The 24,438-nt window shown below is 41.4% G+C and overlaps 1 protein-coding gene across 5 annotated transcripts in view; it reads right to left on the minus strand.

Annotated features, from left to right (window-relative positions):
• The window catches only part of FAM135B (family with sequence similarity 135 member B), a 200,287-nt gene that overhangs the window by 170,724 nt on the left and 5,125 nt on the right, over positions 1–24,438 (minus strand). The window contains exon 1 of one of the 5 annotated variants that reach the window (XM_074557450.1): positions 16,677–16,765. The exons of the other annotated variants lie outside the window; for them this stretch is intronic. The gene's annotated coding sequence lies outside the window, so the exon portion shown is untranslated. Of the gene's footprint in view, positions 1–16,676; positions 16,766–24,438 lie in introns of those variants that run through there. 5 annotated transcript variants of the gene reach the window in all.

Consider the following 24,438-nt stretch of genomic DNA (forward strand, 5'->3'; position numbering starts at 1 on the left):
CTTCAGCAGCTGCAGGTACTGAATTGGTTTCTGTAAAGGCTCACCAGCCATTCCTAACTCATGCCACAAGTCTGTTTCAGCTCATATTTAACAAAAGAGCTTTGGAATTGGCAAAGTGAAAACCTGGCTGATGATCTTGGCAAATTACTATAAATCCACACTTATCCTTACTGCAGTCTCATTATTTTAGTCTGAAGTTTTTAGACCTGAAATCTTTCCTTGAATGCTTTTGGAACTTTCTTTGCATAGCACTGATTACAGGTGGGAAAAAGAAGTCTTTCCAAATCTGTATTGCTTTGATCAAGGATTATCTCTGTTCTAAGCCTTCACAGAATCACAGAAGGAGAGTTGGAAAGAACCCACAAGGATCTCTAAATCCAACTTTTGGCCCTAAACAGGACAGCCCAACAATCCTATAATGTTCCTGAGAGTGTTGTCCAAATGCTCCTTGAACTCTGTCAGCCTTGGTGCTGTGACCCTTCCCTGGGGAGCCTCTTCCAGTGCCCAAACTCCCTCTGGGGGAAGGAACTTTTATTAATGTTCAACCTAAAGCTGCTCTGACACAGCTCCAGTCACACTCTCAGGTCCAGTCCCTGTCACCAAGGAGAGGAGATCAGTGCCTGCCCCTCTGCCTTCTCCTGTGAGGAAGCTGAAGAATGACAGAAAGCTGCCTGTCTCCTCTGTGAAACACATAAAAAATATTGCACACAGCATGACTGCTTTGGGAAACAGCTTGGACCTGGGTCAATTTATCACTTCAAAGGCAGATCTATGCTGGGATCTGCATGTTAACTTTTGCTACAATTGTAAGTTTTAAGCAGCTTCTGTCTGACAGCATGGCCAAAGAGCAAGGGGTCTAACAAAAACAAACCAAACCCAAACAATTACATTAAAGAATTAAAGACAATTTTAAAGGCTAAATGTGATAAATTTTAATAAAGCATTATCTGCATAAAATGGCTTAATTCTGCTCTGGGTCATATCAATACAATCTGACTAGCTCTGGTAGGAAGGGACAAAAAGCAGAACTTTATTTTTTGAAAATCTGCCAGTGGCTGTTTCTGAGCTTCAGGGAAGAATTAATACTTATTCTCTTCTCATCAGTATTGACAGTCTCCTTAAAAAAAAGTGCCACAGAATACAAAAACACAAAAGCCTGGATCTTTATATTAATATGTGAAAATGTTTGTCTTTTTAAAAAATAATAATATTATTAACCTTTTCCCAAATGTATTCAAACATCAAATATTAAAAAAATGTTATCAGGTAAAGTGCTTTTAAGGTTATATAAGTCAAAAATCATATTTTTTAACTTAGCTGACCCTAATATGGTAATTAACATAGAACTAATCTCTCTTGAGGAGATAAAAAACATATGAAATCAAGAAAATCTGGAATCCAGCCCAGCAAAAGGGTTATATAAAAAGGATGTACTGAACCATTTAGTCAACAACACTGCACTAATCTTTTGAAAGGAGATGCTAAATGCTAAATTTTAAAGTGATAGAATAAATAAAACCTTCAGGACTTTATTCCTAACCCCATGAAGCAGAATATTAATTACATCTTGAGAATGAGATAATATCATATGCATAAACATGGCTCAGAGGTTAACCATCCTTTTTGCTAGAGGGTTTTGTCAGCTGGGAATATTAATTAATTTAAAGAAAAAAAAAAAAAAAACAAAAACAAGATCAAAAAACCCAGACACCTGCTGTCAGTTTTATTGCAATGGCAAGAGACAAATCTGGCATGAACATTTAGTGGCCAAATCATTGACTCAGTCTCTCTAGCAAAAAACCTCCAGATAAAGTCTGGAGAACAGGGACATGCTATTGGATAAAGAGATTCATAACCTGCTTTTACAAATAAAAACAGCACAAATGATCCAAGGAAGTGGAATAAATTCACCAAGAAATGAGAGCAATGAACAAAAGAATGGTTAAGGAATTAAAGTGTTTTCTTCAGGAGGACCCACAGCCTCACACAGTGAACCCACAATCTCAAAAGTAATGAAGACTAAGGAGGTATTTGCTATTCTCTAACCCCCATGACCTCCAGGTACTTTTCTGTCAGGGAAGATGATCTATCCCTTGTTCCTTTGGAAACTTTAAATCTTCAATTTGTTAGAGGCTCCCAAAGTGTTGAAATATGAGCTTGAGATGAGCATGAATAAACTACACAAGAAAAACAAAGCTTAAGTCTGAAAGTATCATGATACAGGATTGTACCACCATGAAGAATAAAATTGTGTGAGCAACATCAAATGGAGAAGGCACCACCCAAATGCACTTGTTAGGAACTTCTGGAACTCAGAGCTGTGGTTTACACAACACATTGGCAATAAAAAAAAAAATAGAAACAAAAACAAAACAAAACTAAACAAACAAATAAAAAAAAAGAGAGAGGGCAATTTTCAAAGATGAATATGTCATTTTCTCCTGGTGCTTCAGAGGTCAAACAGGCACAAAGGCAGTATATTTCTTTCCAGTGATGTATGGCTGCATAATTCACAACTGGTGATTTCTAATTCCCCCACTTTATTAAGCCAAATCAGCATGGATCCATTAGACAACAGGAAGCACAGAAAACCTACTGGACAGAGAAGCTGACTTTTCATGCCAACAATCTAAATATATTTTCATCATTGTTCACAAAGACTACACACATACCTGAATCCCCAAAAAGACTGAGCAAAGTTATCAGTGGACCCCCTAAATATACCTAAATATGATTAATACATTTAATAAGTTGTACCTGGATTTAAAAACTGGTAGACTTTGTAAGGAGGATACAAAACCAGAAACTTTATTAGGAACTGAGCAATTCCCATGTCATTTTGATCCCTTCTTTACCTTCAGCAAGCAACTCTTCCCCTTGCCTGTTTGTACAGCCTTGGAACTAGGGGTCCATCATTCCCAATGTTTAGCTCTGAAAGCTCAGACAGCTGAACATATTTAGTCTTATAAATAGAAAAAACATTTGCGTCAGCCACTACACTTTGTTAATTCCCTAAACTGCCATATTTCCATTACTCGTTATAAAACATCCCCGAACCCCCCTTCTCCCCCCACCCCCATCAGAGAGTGATCTCCTGTGGAAAGGAGATAAATGTGGTTAACTGTTTAATTAATCCTCATGTTAGATCATAGTTTCTTTCAGGGAAATATTTAAATTTGTAGAAGGTAAAGAAAGAATATCAACAAAATGGAAGCTCTCCTTTCTCAAAAAAAAAAAAAAGTTCAGGTCATCTGTTCAGTTATAGTCCCACTAATTGCAATACTTTAAACATTATTCATTTTATCCTCATTGGAACAGCTTTCCCAGGGAAATGGATGCCCCATCCCTGGAAGTGTCCAAGGCCAGGTTGGACTGGGCTTTGTGCAGCCTGGTTTAGTGGAAGGTGTCCCTGCCCATGGCAGAGGGACTGGAGATAAATGGTGTTTAAAGTTCATTCCAAACCAAATCATTCTATTATTTCCTTTTTTCCCCCATTTTTCAGAAGAACCTTGCAGAAATGATAATCCTCTGCCTGTTCAGTCTTTCTCCCACCACTGTGGATTCCCACATGAACAAAAAGAAGATTCTTTGCTCCCATTACAGGATAAACTTCCCTTTGTTCTTTCTGCTCTCCCAAAATAATCTGCCAAAATACAGGAAATTGACTGTAACACTGAATAAACTTTCCAATAAACAAATTCATAAAGGGTGGCTTCAGTGCCCTCACTTAGCAAAACTTTCTTTGAATTATATATATATAGGCCATATATATTACTGTATATACATATATACAATATGTAGTCTTACAAGCAATATGGTTACTTTCATTTACTGGAGAACCAGATAATCAAATAACTATCATCATATTTCACAGGGCAATGAGGCAGCAATTAATTTGTTAATAATTGTGCAGTGCTTTGAAAAGGTAAAGTGCTGGGTACTATAATTAAGAAATTGCTAAATGTTGATAAACTGAAACCAAAATTTCATGTCTGAAATTGCTACAGAGCTGTTCACCCTCCATCTGGATACTATTCTCGCAGCAGCTATTGACTGCACACAGCAGCTAGCTTCATTCTGAAAAAATAGCAGGTGAAATGCTGATTTTATTCAAGGCAATAAACACATTGCCCTGGCATCAGAGGGTCTCTGTCTTCAGATCAGACTTGTTACTAGGAAGAAAGCTACCCTATTCCAGCCAAAACAAGCACAGACTAGCTTTCATGGTGTTTTGAGTTTTGGTGGTTTTTTTAAAAGTTTAGGCAGCAATAGATGATTTTAAGTAAGCAGTTCATTTTGTTGGTTTTTTTTTTTTTTAATTACCTCAAGAAGGCACTTTGTCTGCACAAAATGATTGACTGCAAACATTAGCTATGTACAGAGAGGGTCAGAGTGGTTTTGTTTGGAATGGACCTTAAAAACCATCCAGTTATAAATCCCCTGCTATGGACAGGGACACTTCCACTGGACCAGGTTTCTCAGAACCTCATCCAGCCTGGTCTCGAGTATTTCCAGGGATGGGGCAGCCACAGCTTCTCTGGGCAACCTGTGCCAGGGCCTCACCACCCTCACAGTGAATAGTTTCTTCCTGATACCTAATCCAAAGCTCTTCTATTTCAATTTGAAGCCATTGCCCTTTGGCTTCTCACTACATGCTCTTGTAAAATGTCCCTCTCCATGGGCTTCAGCAACTTTTTATTGGAAATGCAGGTATGGAAAAAAGGTTTCTCTGCTTCTGTACTTGGAGATCAGCTTCAATACCTTAAAATACTCAGAATTAGTGAAAACTCTTTAAAATTTAATGTTCATGGGAGTATATTCATATTTCAAATCAGGATGAATTTTTGTTTTGAAGCAGATGCTGAAATTTTTGCTTTGTCTCATATTCTTTGGTATCATTAGAGTCTTTTTGGCAATCAATTTGCCCCAAAGTTCTGTCACCTCATTCTGAATTGATCCAAAGAGGACAGTGGCCTGCAGCAAGGAGTGACTTGAAAAGGGATCAGCTTGGTTTACCACAGTTTAAAGTAGTTAACTTTATTCGTACCACCATCAGAGGAAAAACAGCATTGCTGTAGCTCAGATGCCATAAAAATTATATGAGGGAATTATTTACTGTTGTCTACTATAAATCATGAAGAAATCAGCCTGTTCTTTACCTTGAACCAGAGAGTTCAACTGATATGATGTTTCTCTAGAAAAGCATTAAGTAAAAATACCCTTCCACTTATGAAATATACCAAATTAAAGGCAGCATGACTTGCCTTCTATGTTCTCTTTCAGTACCACGTGGAAAATCTGGTCTCAGTGGTTGAGTACAAAGTATTTATATAGTGAACTTGTTTGAAACATCTATAAAAACAAAATCTGCTTTTTCCAGGCAAAAGTGAGGTCAAGGTAGCTGCACAGCAGCCAGCTCAAATCCATTTGCAGTCTAACCTCATTTTGAAGGCAAAACAACCAGGGTAGAGAGAATTACAGGTTAAAAGTGCAAACTCATGCCTAAATCCATACAAACAAAGCTTCAGGGGATTAGACTTTTCTGCCCACATCATCTTCCAAATCACTCTGCTTTGTTTTGTAGTCAGTATTCACACTGTCTGTCAAACCCGGAGCTGGCACCACTGGACTGATTGCTCCCAAAACATGTTTCCTCACATTTCTAGCAAAATTAAATAAATTTAAGCAATGGATCAGTGTGCTTTCAAAAATATATACAGATCTACTACTTTATTTGATCTTGTGGTAGTAGTCAAAAGATCTGCAGCCTCTTCCCAATCACACAAATAAATAATTGAGCTGAAAACAGCATTTGAAGCATTATGGTTTAACAGTCACTTCGGGTATTACAAGCCAGGTGAGCACAGCCACAGAGCCTGGGGATGGAAAGCCAAGACTCTCCAAGGCTCAGTATAACAGCAGGGAGCTTGCTGCATAAAGAAGAAACTTCCAGCTTGCATGCAGTTTAGGTAGGCAAAAAATAGAACTGGTTTGCTTAGCACAAGCCTCTTTTATGTTGGGAGAAAGCCACTAAAAGCTAGGAAAATGAAATGAAATGAAGTTAATCAATCCTTTGTCCAAAGAGATTTGGCCACATGAGACTGAAGAAATACTATGAAATGCAAAGAAAAAATAAATTCCTCATTTTTTGGTCAGCTATCAGGATGAAACGGACTACCTTGAGCAGAGCAAGAGAAGGTAGTGTCTCAAAATAACATAACATAAAATGATACCATGGTGCCTTTGGAGATATAGGGTGGAAAGACCCAGATTCTGCAGGAAAAGAGCAGCATGGAGAAGTCATTGGAAATCATGTTGGAAATGTCCATACAAAACAGAAGAAACTGGGTTATGAATGTTCCTCCCACAGCACTATGAAGAAATTTGAAGTACAGAAAACAATCAGTGGGTTTAGTTTATTTTCCTTCAGTCATAATCTACTGTAGGTTATCCTATGTTCCTTTTTCAGATTCACTCTGGAAGTTTCTTGTCTCAGTGCACGACAAAGGCAGAAGAATGTTTTAAAGCTACATATGTTCATGTTCGTGTTATAGTTCCAAGACAGAATTATCATCATCAACTTCACTTGATAAAGGTTGCTATCAGTTCTTAACCAGTCTAATTAAGGCTGCTTTTTCCTGAGTGGAAAGATCACAGTAAAAAAAAAAAAAAAAACTTCTAGCACCTACGCCTCATCTCCCAGTTTTTTGTATAGTTTTGAGAAGCACACAATGCTGTGTAGCACTTCATGTACTTGGAAAACTTAGAGATGTGCAGGAGAAATATTGGCTGAAGCACAATAAAAGATGACAAAATATCTACCTGGGTATGGCTATCACAATACAAAAAAAAAAAATCAGTGTGGGTTTGTGGATTCAAGGTGACACTTTTACAAAATATATGTGTACATGTCTTTTTCTCTGAAACCCTCACCAGCCCATCTCTAGGCATTCAGTGACCTGCAGATGTAAGAATAAACAGATCCAAGACAGTGAATAACTGATCCCTATTCTCCATTCGACACCAGTTTTAGCAATGAGACCTTCCTTGGAAAATAAACAAGCTACATAATTAGTCTGCTATCTGGAGTCTCTTCTATTCCTCATTTCAAGCAACATCAATCACTCGCATCCCACGTTATTTCCACTCAAGCACAGCATCCTTGCATCCTTCTTACAGCTATCACAGAGCATTAGTTCTCTGAGAAATGCCAAATCACACAAGCAAAGTGGAACAGAATATTGTTTACAACACTGTATGGAATCCCATAATGTTTTATATTTTCTGCCTAAATTTTATATATATATATATATATATATATATATATATATATATATATATATATATATATATATATACACACACACAGATGTTTCCACTCCACATTTGAGCCTTGGCAGGCTCAGAATGATGCTTTACTAGCTCAGTTCACACTCTTACAAAATGTTCATGTAATTCCCTAGTGAACCAGTCAGATGCTGGAAAATATCTTCCAGATCACAACAGCACAAGCCAAGCAACACAGCACCCTTTATAAAAGCTGGCTATTAAAGCATATAAGTGAAGAAATTGAAGAGAAGGGAAGGAAAGGAAAGATGTAATCTGGAACTTTAGGAGACTGCACACCATTTATCTATCACTGTCTCCTGGCCAGCTTGCTGGCTGATGACAAGAGCTACAGATGGAAAAGGTGGGAGGGAGTTCAATGGAAAGCTGTCCAGCTTTTCAGACTGTCAACAGCTCTTCTCTGTTATTTTTTGAGAATTTTTTTTTCCAGTTCCCCTGGGGAGAATTGTTCATAGCTTTAATTACTCTCAATTACTAAGAAAGAACATTGAAACAGAAAACAGCAGTTCTTCTCTGCTCCTGAATTTTGTAAGGATCATGTCCCACCCGACTCCCACCAGCTTCACAGGGACCCTCAGAGAGCAATTGCAACAGGTCAGCACAATTTAGGAACAGCTCCTTCCAGGGTTTGGCTGTCTGAAGCCCAGTTATGGGCCAGAGGGACTCATGTTGTAACAAGATCTATACAGTCGCAAACTGAAGCTTCCAAACCTGTAACACTGAGCTTGACCAGTGATGTCTTTTCTAGTGATCTTTTCTCCCAGGTTGAAACTCAACAATTCCCTCAGAACACCCTGTACAGCTGAAGAAAACTCAACACAGCAAGATTTTAAATATGACATTGTTTTTCTTCTTTCCCTAGCCTTCCCCTTCCTATCTTCAAAAGCCATCTCAGTACAAAGTGAACTGAAGAGAGTAATAAGGTTTTACAGAGATCTGAAGCCTAAATAATGTCTCACCAAGGCATAAAGTCTCCTGAGCCTTTAGTGATAAATAAATGGCATACTGTAAAACACAAATGAGCATCACTGTGGCTGTGATTTCATTGTCCCAATGGGGAACCTGGGCCTGGCACAGGGCCAGCCATGTAATTCAATACTGAGACAGAGCACACAAATGGACCTCAGAAGGAGGATCAATTTTAATGTAATCCCATCTACTAATCAAAAGAGACTGAGGGATTAACATTCACTAGGAAATGTCTGCTCAAAGTTGTCACAGCTCATTGATAAAACAAAAGATATTAAAAAGATAGCTTTGTTTTAATTAAGATACAAAATGCCAATTCCAGGCCTAATTTTAGCTACAAATAATCAGTTATTGATGATGTGTCTGTCTGAATTGTTTTAACCTCTCCAGAATATATTTTTAACTAGATCAGTCAGTGTGGATTGTTTTTTCTTACTGCAAGGAGACAACATTCTCATAGAGTCTTCATCCTCCCGGCATGAGTTGGCCACAGTTTCCTGTTTCCTGTTTCCCCAACATTCATTGTTAGCCCCATGCTAAACCTGGCTCAAGACTCTCCATTCACTCTTGTCACCTGCAAGTCTGAATCCCATTTTTCCATCCTATGCCACACTGAAAGCAGCAAGTCAATCTGCACACCTCAAAAGGCCAGATGACTTCTCAAAAGCTCAAGTAAGATGTGCCAAAAATAGTTGTCTCTGCATTATCTCATCAGAGAGAGAAGAAAACACCACGCCTAGTCTAAGCTGGGTGAGTTTTCCAAAATAAGCAGCACTGACTTGCTTGTATCAGCAATAATGTGGTCAACAGGACCAAAGCAGTGACTGCCCCCCTCTGTGGGCACTGGTGAGGCCACACCTGGAATCCTGCCTTGAGTGTCACAGCCCTCATGACAAGAAGGACTTTGAGGTGCTGGAGCATATGCAGAGAAGGGAACAGAGCTGGGGAAGGGTCTGGAGCACAAGTCTGGTGAGGAGCAGCTGAAGGATTTTAGTCTGGGAAAGGACACTCAGGTTTTATCAGTCCGGATGTTATCCTCACTGAAACAAATCTGCACAGTTCTGCTGCAAATCAGACACAACAAACTCTGGCCTCTGCAAGATTATGGTGGAGAATGAGAAATGTCTGCCATAATTTCACCAAATCTTTGGTATGTACCCAGTCCAGAACTGAATTTTGCATCTGGAGCCTCTGTATCAGGCCACGGATGCAGACAGTTTTGTAGACTCATTGAAATCACAGATTGGCTGAAGTTGAAAGGGACTGTAAAGACCATCCAGTTTCTACCCCCTGCCATGTGCAGGGACCCCTTTCACTGGGCCAGGCTGCTCAGAACCCCATCCAACCTGGCCCTGAACCCTTTCAGGGATGAGGCATTCACAGATTCTCTGGAAAACCTATTCCAGTGGCTCACCACCCTCACAGTGAAGAATTTCTTCCTAACATGTAATCTCTCCTCTCTAAGTTTAGAACTCTTACTCCTAGTAACAGGCAGTCCTGTCACTATCTACCCATGTTCCATCATATTGCTCTTAAACACTGAAGCTTGAATGAGTTTTCTGATTTGACTCAAATCACAGTACATTCTTTTTCCTAATGCTGGTGCTCAAGGAGCTATGTACAAGCAGTCAGACCAAGAAGCTGAGACTAAATCCTACATGGCATCTCACAGCCTGACCAATCCTCTGCTGATCTCCCACTTCCTTCATTCAGACAGGATGGTTTCAAGGTGTGATTTAACTTAAAAGCTCAGGCTTTACCTCTTTGACAAGCACTCTGTTGCCTCCATCTCACTGCTGCAAGCTGTCACTCACCCCAGATCATATCCCAGGCCTGTGGAGAGCTCTTTGTTCCCACCTTGCCCACAAAGTACAGGGCCTCTTCCCCTCCCACCCACTCATTTGCAGTCAGCTGGTGCAACTGTGACTCATCCCATTCTAGTACAGGCTTCAGAAACCTGTTCAAGGCATTTAATAGCTCATCTCACAGTAGCTGTAGCTTTCATAATTAGTTGTGACCACTTAGAAAGGAAAAATTTTTAATAATGCCATTTCCTCTCTGGTTTAAAAGAGGATGGGGTCTTTCCAGAAGGCAGCTGGCAGCAGAGATAAGAATATGTTCCTGCCTGTAAAAATTGGTCCCCACCTCAGTACAGAATCAATCCCAAAATCACAGAATGGGTCAGGCTGGAAGCGACCACAGTGGGTTCACCTGGTCAAACCTCTCTGCTCCAGCAGGGCCATCCCAGAGCACAGGCACAATATTGTGTCCAGACTGTGCTGGAATATCTCCAGTGAGGGACACTCCACACCCTCTCTGGGCAATCTGTTCAGCACTTGGTCACTGCACAGGGAAGAAATTATTCCTGATGTCCACGCGGAACTTCCTGGGATCAGTTCCTGCCCATTCCTCTTGTCCCATTGCTGGGCACACCAAGCAGGGCCCGGTCCCTGCTCTGAGCCCTCCCTGCAGACACTGACAGACAGGGATGAGGCCCCTTCTCAGTCATCTCGAGGCTGAACAGCCACAGCTCCTTCAGCTTTTCCTAATTAGCTCCATTCCCTTCATTATCTCCCCTGGACCTGCTCCAGGAGCTCCACATCTCTCTCCCGTCCTGTGTCCCAGAATTGGACACAACACTCCAGATGCCCCTCTCTAGAGCTGAGCAGAGGGACAGGATCACCTCCCTCAACCTGCTGGCAATCAATGACCCTCCTAATGCACCCCAGGATATCTTGGCCTTCTTGGCCACAAGGGCACTGCTGGTTCCAGGGGGTCTGCATGGTTAGAACTTGACAGGAGAGGAGAGAGAGATGGGAAAAAGCTGCCTTTCTAGGGAAAGATGATGAGATTTTTGAGGAACACAGATTGCTTATAGGTTGGAAGGTAGGGAACAAAGGTGTGGAGAGGGAAAGCAGTGAATGAAAAGAAGGACATGGACAATCTAGCTTATTTTTCCAGAAAATACAGCAAAATCTGAAGCACACCTCAGATGAAGGGGCTGCAGATTTCAGTAAAGATATGATGTTTATTTCTGCAGCATTCAGACCTGTTCAGCACCCAGAGCTGAACATGATTACTGAGACAGAGAATTCAATCAACAGAGAGAAGGAGCTGAGCCTCTTAGACACAAAAAAGCACAAGGATAGACCCAGCTCAAGAACATCCTTCCCAAATTCAATGAAAGGGGAAAACGAGATTTAATTTTGAAAGGGAAGAACTGTCCTCCAAAACCAGAGAAAAGTTATCACAGCTTTTTGTTCTTGTCTAATAGGAAGAAGGGCAAAATAAAAGGTAAAACCCTGGGAGCAGTATCTGGCAGTCAGCAGGGTGGTTTGCTGGGATTGACTCTGAGATGTGACAGAAATGTGGCAGCTTCCCATGCAGGGACAGCAGAGACAAGGACAGAGGACGAGACTGCAGGACAGCAGGAGGCAATGGTCAGCACCTGTCCATGAAATTGGAGATGGGCAGGACAAACCTGCTGAAGAACCACTGAAGTCAGGACGTGTTCCAGTCAGGAATTATGTCTGGGCACATCAACACAAAGCAGTAATGACACAACACAATTTCAGAGGAGGGGCTGTGAAAAAATTTCCCTGTTTCTGCGACAATCTGTTTAAGGGAACTGGGCATAAGAACAGGCCCAAGCAATATGAGAAGTCCATTATATTGAGAGGAATTTTCACAACTCTGCCTCCATTTTACATGAGACCTGGGGAGGGCCATGGAAGATGCTGGCAAAGAGGGGAAAGAGGGAGGACAAGTGGTGAAGAGGTGTTTCTATGCTGAAAGAAAAAAAGAAAAGAAAATGCCCATTGGAACTTTGCTACCTTTAGCCTTCCTGTTCTAAACCTGTCATTGTGAACACTGGGGCTTTTAACAATTACCGTTTACAATCACAGCTTCATGATGATGGAAAATATTAAATCCTATTATGGCACAGTGGGTTTTTTTCTTGAGAGAGACACTGAATGTTTTAACCAACTGTGGCAATGCAGATGGGTCTCCTTTGAGCCCTGTAGAAGAGATTGCTAATAATTGATTTATTATAGGACAATTTTACCATGCAGACAGAAGAGAAAAAAAATGTTTCTAGTTTTGTTTTCCATTGTCACAAGTATCTTATTTTTCTGTGCATATGCTGAGCCCTGGCATTCTGCAGTACCTTTGTATTTCTTCCTCTCCATTTTTCACATAGAGTTCAACATTCTTATTTCTTGCACATTGAATAAACGGAAATTTAATTTTCACAAAAAAAAAAAAAAACAACAAACCAAAGCCAAAAAAATCCTAAGGAAGTTAATTAACAGGTTGGGTAGAGTGTTTCCTTTTTTTTCCCCCTAATCTTTTTTTTCCTGGGTTTTTTTTTCCTAATGCAGCACCAAACCCAGATTTTGTGAGTGTTTTTTTGCAAGGAAGGCACTGTGACATTTAAAAAGCAAATGCAGAATACATGTTCCATGTACTAAAGCCTAGTGTTATGTGCACTATGACCTAAGAATTTCAGTACTGATAGAAACAAACATAGAAAAAAATTAAACCCTAGAAACATATCTACATATAGATAGGGGTTTATGACCCAAGAAATAGATGCTGGAGTTCACCTTTTCACTTCAGAATACTGGAGACAAATACCACATTGCAGTACCATGTAGGGGGATAGAATATAAGAAAATAAAGATAGTGTAGAAAGTAATCTCACCCCTAAGGAGTTGCAGCTGGGCCAATTTTCAAAGATTGGGAACAGGCCTGACTTTAACAGGCCACAGCTGTGACCAATGAGATGAAGACTGCTACAAAAGAGTGAGGTGGTTAGTTAAGAAGGGAACTGGAGTTGGCTGGCTGCTTTTTGAAGAAGAAAGTGGCAGTGGTCTGAGGAGCTCTCCATGAGAGACACCAAGAAGTTTTGAAACTTTTGCCATAAGGAGACAACAGTATGGAACCCCTGCAATAAGATGGCAACAGTAACAATGGTAGAGGCTTCAATGAAAAGCTGAAAATCATCCTGAAATTACAAACTAGACAAACTGCATCTGTGGCACAAGCTGGCAGGATACAGACTGGATGGGTGGTCTGCAAGATGGGCAGGAAATTGGCTAAAAGGTTCCACTCAGGGAGTGGTGATGGTGATCATAGTGTGTCCAGCTCTGGTCCCCACAGCTCAAGAAAGACACAGAAAAATGGGAGAGGCTCCAAAGGAGTGCCATGACCTCATCTCTGAGCAACCACAGAGGGAAATCTCTTCCCTGCAGAGGAGAAGCCTCAGGGGGAATCTCATCCCACGTGTCCAGTAACTATTCCTGGGTAACTACAAAGAGGACAGTGTTTCTACCTGAGGAGCCACATGGAGATGGGATGGGGAAATGGTTACAATTTACACCAGAAAAGGTTTAATCCCTGTGTAACAGGAATTTTTACAGTGAGAATAATCAGTCCCTGGAACAACCCTGCATGGTCATGGTAGAGCCTCCATCCGTGGATGTTTTTCAGATGTAACTGGGCAGGTTGCTCCATGATCCCCTCTTGGCTGCCCTTCTCACAAAAGGCTGGGCTGAATGAACTTTGGACGTGTCTTCCAATCTGGGCTATTCTGTGCAAATGAAGAGTTAAAAAAATGTGTTTTCCAGAAGGTGTGTTTTGTTATATTTTCTCTCAGCTAATACATGATACAAAAATTAACCAGGTGGAAATCTTACCATTTTCTTAGTCCCTCTGACCTCAGCCTCTATTTAAAACCTGATTTTAAACTCATCCTCTAACCACAAATGGAGCCCTTTTCCCTTGCTTACCCATTTTCTTTTTTTTTAATTTTCCTTTGACATTTTTTCCTAGTTTGAGGGGGTTTGTTTTGGTTTTGTTTGATTTGGTTTAATTTTTTGCAAACTACATGGTTTAAAAGTTTTTTGGGTTTATTTTTAATCCACATTCAAAGCCATGCCTTTGACATTCACAGAATGCTATCTTTCCCCTGTATTTAGGAAAATAAAAGAGACAAAGGTAAATTGTTTCACTTTCTGTTATTGTAGGCACTCAGCAGTTAGTTCTGCAGAGCACAACTGCTCCCAGCTTGCCACATGGTGATAGCAAAACCAGGAGTGAAAACCTTCCTCATCCAACAAGAAGCTTTTTCCATTAACTTCACAGAAATTGAGAACATTATTACCTCACTCTTCAGCTAAACATTTCCCTAATTCTTGGCTGAAATAACATTCATTTTACTCAAACCCCAAGCACAGAAACCAGTGTGAATTCTGGTCACCTCCTTCTGGAGCCTCCAGCCTGTGTGATGGGGACCCTGGGGAGACAGTGACCAAATTAAAATGCAGCTCTTCAGCAGAGGCCACGATTCTGGTGAGGCATTGCAATGTTGTGGAGAACACACCCATGGGACCCATAGCAGGAAATCTTCAGGCTGTGAGTGGGTGGGTGTTTGTGTTCAGACTCCAAATGAAAGCCCTCTATTTCCCACAAAACTTTTTGACAGAAATAAAAATATTTTGATGGATCAGAAACATTGTGTCTCAGTGAATGAACATTTTTCATTTAAGATGTTTTTAAATGTAAATAGCTTCTTTTTCTAAAACAATTACATTTTGACATTTTAAAAAAGAGTTTTAAAACAAACAAGCTCTGAACTTTCCAGCTGGATCCCTTAATTTCCATATTTTGCCCTAAACAAATTCTAGATCAATACTTCCCACAGGTTCATGTTAATTGAGGTTAAAATATTTTTAAATGCCAAATATTTCACTGTAGAGAAAACAAAAAGGCATGATTAATTTTTCTATTCACAAATAATCTTCATCCCAGTTCTTATACACTAAATATTCTATTTATTCTCAAGAGATTTCATTTCTTAAGGTACCCATACACACAGAAAGGTTTTCTGAAGGCTTTCTTTCCTCTCAAGTAGTCAGAATTTATTTTTAAACCAGCAAGTGCTATGAATCACTTAAGTTAATACTTTCCATTGTACACTACTTTGTATTCATCAACAGAGAATTTCATCTTTTTTCAGGCAGCTTTGTCAAGGTGCCACAAGTCTCACCTAAGCATAATAATTCTGCATTTCCTACCATCTTTATTACTTTGTTGATCATTAAATCAATGATCTGAAAAAAAAAGGATGCATTCAACACTGATTTGAGGCTTACAGTAGGTGTGCTGAGACTTGACAAATAATCATAAACAAACCAAGATAAATATTGCCCTTAAAATTAAAAAGGAGGAGTTTGTCTTCTACCTCAGCAGTTCCAGTGCTACAGAATGAAGCAGCAAAATGTTTAAATGATTAGTTCAGATTCCTGGTGAAAACCCACCCTCCTGACCTGCAGATCTTGAGCAACCTGGTCTAATGGAAGGTGGTTGGGGAGTCAGAATGAGAAGATCTTTGAGGTCCCTTCCAACTCAAACTGTTCTAGGATTCTGTGGTTGATCCAGCCAGAGCAACCACAGAAACAAAGTGAGTAGGAGTCACTGGGTAGAGCATTGCACAGTGGTGGAGAGAGAAGGAAAAAACCATTTAAGTTGTCTTCTTTACATATTGGCAGCAATATCTATATATCACTTGGTGAGAAATTTAGATTTTTGGGATTTTCAGTATGTTGTGGATAGAAGCAAGATGGAGAGCACAGGGTGTTGCCCTGGGTTTCTTCTTCATACTCCTTCCTTCTTCATGGGTTTGGGTGACATTTTGTAATTGGGCAGAGAAGAGTGCATTGCAGTTCTTTGGGATCAGTTGTTGGTTAAAAGGGAAAATAATCCAGGTGTCAGTTCTTAATTGGATAGTTTAGTCTTAAAATGGCTAACAAGACACGGTTAGCCACTGAATCACTGTCTCAAGTGCCTTCAATCCAGACCCAGAGAAACCAACAACTGGAACCCTCACACATCTAAGAGGACACAGGAGTGAAAATTTCTGGAAGTATCCAGAACATATCATCCACTACAGAGAGGAACAACTGGATGAGCAGGGCACCAGCAGAGTTGTGCAGCAACTGTCTAATCACAAGCTGGAGAAAGGTCACAAATTTCTATGGTGGCTACAACCATGCATGTCAGCATCAGCAGCATCTCAGCAGCCTCTGCACGACCAGGCACAGCTGGTGAGGGCACCCCAGGCTGCGCTGGCACTCACATTCCCAGCTGGAGAGTGGCTGCTGTGAGAGATGCTGGTGTGAGACACTTGGGAGCTGCAGACAGAGGCACAGTGACTTTGTCTTACAAACACCATCCAGGGTGACAGGCCTGTGTGTGGAGTGGGGGAAGGCAGCCATGGGCCAGGGGCTTGGTTTACTCCTTGGAATCTTTTGGATTTTTTTCCTCAGTTCTACACACTTCAGGCTTTAGGTATTTACCTGGTATACTGCTGCTCTCCTTGACTTCAGCAAGAGCCAGGAAGACTTGCAGTGAGTGAGGCAGGATAAATCTGCAACCACACACACGGGAAGTTCAGGCTCTACAGCAACAAAAGGAGAATTCCATGAGAGTTCTCATGGAGACAGCGATGACTTAACGTCATAGAAGCACAGAATCATAGAATGTCCTGAGTTGAAAGAGACTCACAAGGATAATGGAGTCCCACTCCTGGCCCTGTATAGGATGTCCCAAGAAACCCACCATGTGACTGAGAGCATTATCCAAATATTTTTTGAGCTCTGTCAGGTTTGGTGCTGTGACCACTGCCCTGGGGAGCCTGTTCCGGTGCCCAAACACCCTCTGGGTGAAAACTCTTTTCCTAATATCCAAACCTGCCCTGACAGCTTCATGCTGTTCTCTTGAGCATAACTGCTGGTCACCACAGAGATCAGTGCCTGCCCCTCATCCTCCCTTCATGAGGAAGGTGTGGACTACAATGAGGTCTCTGCCCTCAGCCTCCTCTTCCTCAGCCTGAACATGCCAAGTGACCTCAGCTACTCCTTGAGTGCCTTCCCCTCCAGGCCCTTCACCATCTTCATGACCTTCCTTTGGACAATTTCCAATAGCTCTGTGTCCTTACATCCTCAGCCTCTCTTATTGCCACTCTAACAGCAGTTGTAAGAATTCAGGTGCAATTCTTTCCAAAAATTTGTGGATTTACTAAGTACTAGACATACTTCATACTTTTGGAAACCAGCTTTCAACTCCTTTCCCCACACAGAATAAGTTATTAAGGTACAAATAAGAACTGATGGTGAATAAGGGAAATTTCCTCCACTAAATGTGTTTTTAGTTTGGGTTTTTTTTCCTCTTAATGTGAACTATAACCTCTGCAAATACCAGAAGAGTGCCTATTTCTTTGAGAGGATCTGTACGTTCCCATAAATGCACCCACACAAAGTGCTAAATTACTCTTCCAAACAAAGGGTCCTGCGTCTCTGAACCACTACAGAGGTGTGCATGAGCTGTCTCTGAAGCAGCTCTCTCAGGAGCAAGGAACAGAGGCTGCTCTGCTTGGGCTAAAGTCCCCTTCTCCCAACATCTGTGCACCCCAGTGATGTCCTGCTGCAGCTGGGCACCAGGCTAAGTTATAGTGCCTCTGTTATCCAAGATAGCTCATGGATCTTTGCATCTTTCAAATCCAAAAGCTGCTTCTGAACAAGCTACATTTTTGCCAAATATGCCATTTATTCCCTGATTACATCTTAGAAACAAAATCCTTTAGTATGCATAATGTGAAGAAAAGCTGGGAATTTTTCACCATTTTTCCCCTGTCCTAGACCAGCAACCAGCCAGGAGTGCAGAGTGGGGCATCACACAGAGGAAGGTGATGACAGATCACAGGAAACGTGGTCCTGCCCTCCAAAATGCCAGAACAGACTGGAAACCAGAATGGCAAAGGTAGTAGGAATGTGTATGATTGACTGAAAACAAAAGATCACTTATGCCATAAAGACAAGTGTGAGGGGTTTTTGGAAAAGAGGGATAAGGCTCAGGATGTCTGTCCCCTGTTCCATATTTTGACAATAAATAAGTTTACACTCAATAAAAGGACATACATCTACAGCGTAAATGGCTGTTCCTCAACTATTTGCCCAGGCTCATGTTCAGACAGTGAAGGCAAAGCTTGAGCATGATTTCTCTGTCCTAAAGCATGCATTTTAAAGGAGTTATCTGGGTAGCACCTTAGAAGTATCTACTTCTCTGCCCTGTCCACAGAAAGAAAGCTGGTGGCTACTTTGAATGAAGCTGAATCTACTAAAGTAAACTGAAATAAATTACCCTCATGATCAGCATCTCAGACAAAATGCACTCCTAGGCCTGAACATTACCTGATAGAAGAATTATCAATGTCATTTCAGCATGGGGATCCTTGTGTAAAATGTGAGGGGGGATGAGCAAATTTCATTGCAGTTCAAAGTACTCCAAGATTATATGAGTGGTCCCCAAAATTAAAGGGGCTGGGGTAGGGCACAGCATTTATCCTCTGATGGTCAGGCTGCATCTAACTAAAGTCTCACAGGATGAGCTAGAGCCAATATCCCTCTAATTTTGTACCTGTGCTGCCACCACAGGAAATATTCTCACCCAATGCAAGCCTGCATTCCACAGTGGGAGCAAACAGAGGGGCATCACCTCCACACAGCTGAACTCCAGAGGTGGGACAAAGGCAGAAAAGAGGATTTCTGATGAGAACATTATCCCCATCACAAATGCACCATGGCTGAATAACCATCTTGATTATGAGATGAACTGGAATGGACAGTGCTTAAACCCAGATACACTTCAGCACTCACATGGTATAGCTGGTAGCACACACAGATTTTTAAATCATGTATCTGCCTTAAGACTAAGAAATACTGTTCTTTCTAGTCAGAATAAGCTACAGGGATTCTGTTGCCAACCATAACATATAAAAGAACCTATAAAATTACAGTCACACACTAAGGCATATGTCTCACATTTAACTTAATGTTTATCTTGTCAGGAAATTCAGCTAGACCATGCCAACATTTTGTTTCATTCATGCTGTCTTCAAAATCATCTGTTGTTAGGGAGGAAAAGGAAGGGGAGAGAAAAGAAAATGCAACAGAATGATCTATATATGTACATATACATATATATAAAAGAGACAAAAATATATAATAAAATATAATATAATAAAATTAATCTCATAAATAAGGCTCAAACCCAAAAGCATCATATAAAGGACTCCATAGTAACAGCATTCACCTTTACTTTACTTCACATAGATTGAAGTTGCCATCCTAAATTTCATCTGTAAAATAAACAATGATTCTGAAATTCTAAGTCACAACACGTGCCCTTCACACATCTACAACATGAAGTGGAGTCCTTGATTTCTGATAAGCCTCATTCTGCTGAAAGGTTTTGTGGGTGTTGGTGCTGAGGAAGTCACCTTCACACACTACAGACCTGGTATCAGCCACTCCTGAAGAACACACTCATCAGAAAAATCAATTGGAACACAAAAAAAGCAAAAGAGTGAAAATGCAGATACTTCTTTCAAAATTATCTAAAATATCTTTATTTCACTCATATTAGGAAAAAATATTTCCTTACTTAAAACACAGCTTACACAAGTAAATAATTCATCATCATGAATTATTTAGAGATATGTGGACTTAATATGTTTACAAGTCCCAAGCTGTTTTACAAAAGAGGAAACATTTATATAATTGGCCCTCAAACTCTTTTTAAAATGCTCCTGTGATGCTTAGGGTTCTGATTATCAGTGGCACTGGTCCTGAAAGAAAAGCTTTTATAAACAGAGTGTTTGGTGGGAAGATGAGAGCAGTGGGAAATGACTAAGTGAGGTGATCTTTTCTTAGTAATTGCTGATTATTGCTGCTGAACAAGATGATTCTTCCAAACACCATCCTGTAAGCCTTGAGTTATCTCAGGTGTGGTAAAAGGTCTCCAAACCAGACAGAATTAATCACTGACCTGAGGCATCATCTCCCAGAACAGGCATGTGCCTGGACAGACACAGGGCAAGCCAGACCCACTGCACTGCAAACAGAACCTTCCCCCTGCAGGGAGTATTCCACAAATCCCCAGAGAAAGCCACTTATGCTGAGGAATAAACCTGCCCTTGACAGCCCAAGTGGGCTTTTGATAAGTTCATTTTCACCTCTGTCCTGCTCTGCACACCACCCTCCTCTCAGAGTTGCTGCCAGTTTCCCCTGGATATCTCCATTGTCAGAATTCCTCATGGAAATGCTTTTTGCAGGTGCTGCCAGACCTCCTGCCTCACTCTCAAAACTCTCTCTGAAAGTTCCTGATGACCCTGGTCCTTACAACTCAGAAAATTTTAGAAGCCATTCACTTTCTGTAATAAAAGTATAAAAAGTTGGACTAGATAAAGCCCTAAGAAGGCTGCTCTGACCCCACAGGTGACCCTGATTTTAGCAGGTGATTGGAATAGATGTTCCTCCCAACCAGAATTGTCCTATGAAACTACCCTGTGAACAAAAATAGCTTTTTGCCATTGACTTCATCAGAGAGTAAGTGCAACAGCAGTACCAGAAAGAAGCAAAGACTGGCTAAGACAGGCAAGGAAGATTGTCATTCCTGGTGCTCCCTTTATTAAGGTAACCTCAACTCAGAGAAGTCCACACAAGAAACATCTATTCCAAGAGTAAAACACTCTGTGCTTTGCCTGTTCTGCCTCCAGCTGAACCCTCAAACTCCAAAGAGTCCCAGAGGAGACACAAAGGAGATTGATGTCCTTGGATCTCCTGGTTGTAATAAAGAAAAACAAAACAAACAAACACAAAAAAAAAAAAAACCACAAAAAAAAAAAAAAAGAAAGAAAGCTCAGGTGCATTGTGGAAAGGGCTTACCTCTGTGTTGGATCTTATAAAACCATTTCTGTTAGCTGACATTTCTTCATGCAATATCCTGACAGGTTCTGCTCTGGGGGAAGCACCTGTGCTTGTACAGACAGCAGGCACCTGGCTCTGGGAGGAAAGCAAGGCAGGAGTGATGGTGCAGCCCCTGTGTTCCTCCTACCTGCAGGTGAGGTGACCAAAGTAGCTCCAGGCATATCCTTGTCCATTCCCATCCCAGCCACAGGTTTCAGTATTCAAACAAGTGAAGGAGTCCCACCACAGCTGGGTTTTATTACATATAATGCAGGAATTTCAAATTAGAGGCCTTGCTTGTTGTCTTCACTGTCTCAGCACTTTGAGTTTGTATCTTTTATCTGGAGACAATGTCTCATCACTTGTACCCAACACAGTCAATTAACTCCCTCTTTTCAGAGAACACTTTTCCTCATCCAGGCTGTGCTAGGTTAGAGGTTGGACTTGATGAGCTTTAAGGTCTTTTCCAACTTAAATTGTTCTATGATTCTGTGATTCATCTACAAGGCGTTCCTCGCCTTTGATCTACCATCTGACAATGCAGCAGAGATCCATGTTGCACTGCTGATTCTGGCATTAGATGTGTCCTAATTTCATCTAACTAACCTATTTCAGGGTACCCTATCCCCACTGCATCTCTGCCACTTTTAGCTTATTGTCATGGAGATTTTGAAGCTCAGAGCAGAGAAACATGTACACGCTAAACTGAATTTCACCCATGCAGAGCCCAAGTGAGAGGCTGGGTAAAACCTGGGAGTGGGCAGGAAAAAACCAGATCAATCCCCTTGACCACATTGTGCAGCAATAACTCCAGGGCTCATAATTCAGCAGCAATCTTGACATCTGCTGTTTGTCCCCAAGCAGGAGCAGGGAGCAGTGGAGCAGAGTAGCCATGGTTACATCTCAGCCGCTGCTGCTGGTCACTCCCATGTCGTTGGGTGACTCCATGATCACAAAGTCCCAGCCTGGGACTTAACAAGTCATCTGATGCAGCCCATTTCACCCTATATGTTCTGATTATGACTGGATAATTATTAACTTCCCAAGGATATTAATTAACTTGCTCTGAGGGCCTTGCACACCTAAGGTAGCGTTAGGCAGTCATGCAAATTAATCACTACAGGGCACTGCAGATTCAGCAGCTGCCAAAAACAAAGGGAAGCCATTCCCCCCACTGCCAGAGTCCAAAGTGCCTTCAGCGTGTGCTGCTGTAGGCAAGAGGGTTATGCTGGTGTGTATTTTTAATTCAACTAGCAGAGACTATTTCTGCACTCCGACGTCTGATGCTGAGCTAGCCCACCTTCTGTTTCTCCATCAGGGTATTATTATTAGCTGCACTAAACCAATGAGCTCCTCAGCACAGCAAGTTTGATAAAGCACTAATGTCACCCACTACCAACACAAGGCACCTAAAGAAAACAAGGCCTAATTTACAATGCTACTAAAAATTAGCAGAAGTTTGATGATCATTCTTCACTAGCTTTTTTCATTGTTTTTTTTTTTTCCAACAATCTTTCTTCCCTCTTCAGACAAAAGAATTGATGCAATCCAAAAGAATTGAAGCAATCCAAATGAATTGATGCAATCCAAAATCTATTCCTCCCTTCCCCACCATAAAAGAAAGAACACATCTAAGGGCTGTTCACGTCACCTTCTGGAATTATTATTCATCTCCATTTCATCCATTCATCCATATGGACATCTTTCAAAAGAGTAGCCTTGCTGAAATAATGTCTATCTGCCTTGTAATCTTCTGCCTCACAATGCCCCTGACTTTGCTGCCTGGTTCCCCAAGCAAAGACAAGGGATGTTCAGGTGGTTGTGACATCCCAGGCTAAAACAGGCTAAAACAGCAGCTTGACTTTGATCCATCCATGGGAGCCAACAAAAGGTTTTCGACCCAGAGGGCTCAGGCTTTCTCAAACAACAAGCTCTTCACAGCCTTGTGCATTATCTTTCCTTCTGAAAGGACTTTTGTGCACGGGGATGACTCCTGCTGTTCCTGAGGTCAGTGGCAAACATCCCACAGCCTCCAGTGGTGCAAGGGCTGGGTGGCTGTGGAGCAAGGCACTCTAGAACATCACACAATGAGGCTTTATTTCCTCTAATATCTACTGTGGCAAACTGCACCCTCACACAGCTCAGCCTAAGCACAGCTGCAAAGGGAGAGGGAAATGGAGAGGAAACATTGAGGCACAGGCAGAAAAGAGAAGTTTTCAGCTGAGATTTTAAACCAAGACAGGCAGGAAAAGAAAATAAATAGCACTGTGAGACTGCAGGGTGTAGAACAGGTTTATTATGCAGGGCAGTGTACTCTGTAAGAGCCTGTAAGAAGAGGCCCTTGCAGCAGCAGACACTGCTCAGTTCTAATGAAATCCATCTGCCCTGTCCCACAGAGATGCTCATGTCCTGTGACGTGGGATAGTTGGGCCCTAACAGTGCAGGAGAGCTGTGCAGATGTGAGCCAGTACCTGCAGCACTCAGGTGCTCAGTCACACAGAGGGAGAGCACTTGCTACAGGTACTGGCAGACTGCCAGCTCAAAACCTGTAGCCCAGAGTTCTCTACAGAAACTGAAATACCAGTAAGAACCCAAATCTATATTTAGAGCACACAAATCCGGAAAAGTGGCATACAAAGAGATGCCATCTCCCAAAAGCGGGTGTTGCCCCATTCTGCCCCATCACCTCTGAAACAAATGGGAGAATTTTTAAAGCAAATAAAATCATTGGTTTCGTGTAGACACCTCAAAGCTGACACTTACAAGCCAAGGGCATATTTAGCAAGAATATGAGGTTACATCATCTACAGGCATCATCTCCCTGCAATGAGGTCAAGTCAAAGCCACTGAGCAGAGCAAGAGGCTATGAGTGGAAAGGAGGAGATAATTTAACAGAGATGGAAGTTTTCATGCTGAAACACCTCTCCTGTCCAGGATTCAGTGGATGAAAATCCTGGTCCTATTGCTCTGTTCTTTAAGAAATAATTTTCATACAACAGGATTGCTTTTCCTACTGCCATAATGGTGTTGGCAGCATGGGTTGACAAATTGACCATGATACAAGCAACATTTCACTCAAGCCACATCCTCCAAATAATACTTACATTCTCTAGGGCCGTAAAAAGGTCATGGGACTGTGCTTGCCAGTGTCAGAAATAAATGCAATGTTAACAATGAGAGAAATTACACATTAGAAGATGGTGCAGAACCAGATTCGTTCCCAGTCCTGCAGATCTGCACAGCAATACAATGGGGAGGTTTTTTGCCCAACTAGCTGGACCAAAAAAGAGCCTAATCCTCCCCAGGCTGCTAA

Source organism: Zonotrichia albicollis, chromosome 1 (genome assembly GCF_047830755.1).
Source record: "Zonotrichia albicollis isolate bZonAlb1 chromosome 1, bZonAlb1.hap1, whole genome shotgun sequence".
Classification (NCBI taxonomy): Eukaryota; Metazoa; Chordata; class Aves; order Passeriformes; family Passerellidae; genus Zonotrichia; species Zonotrichia albicollis.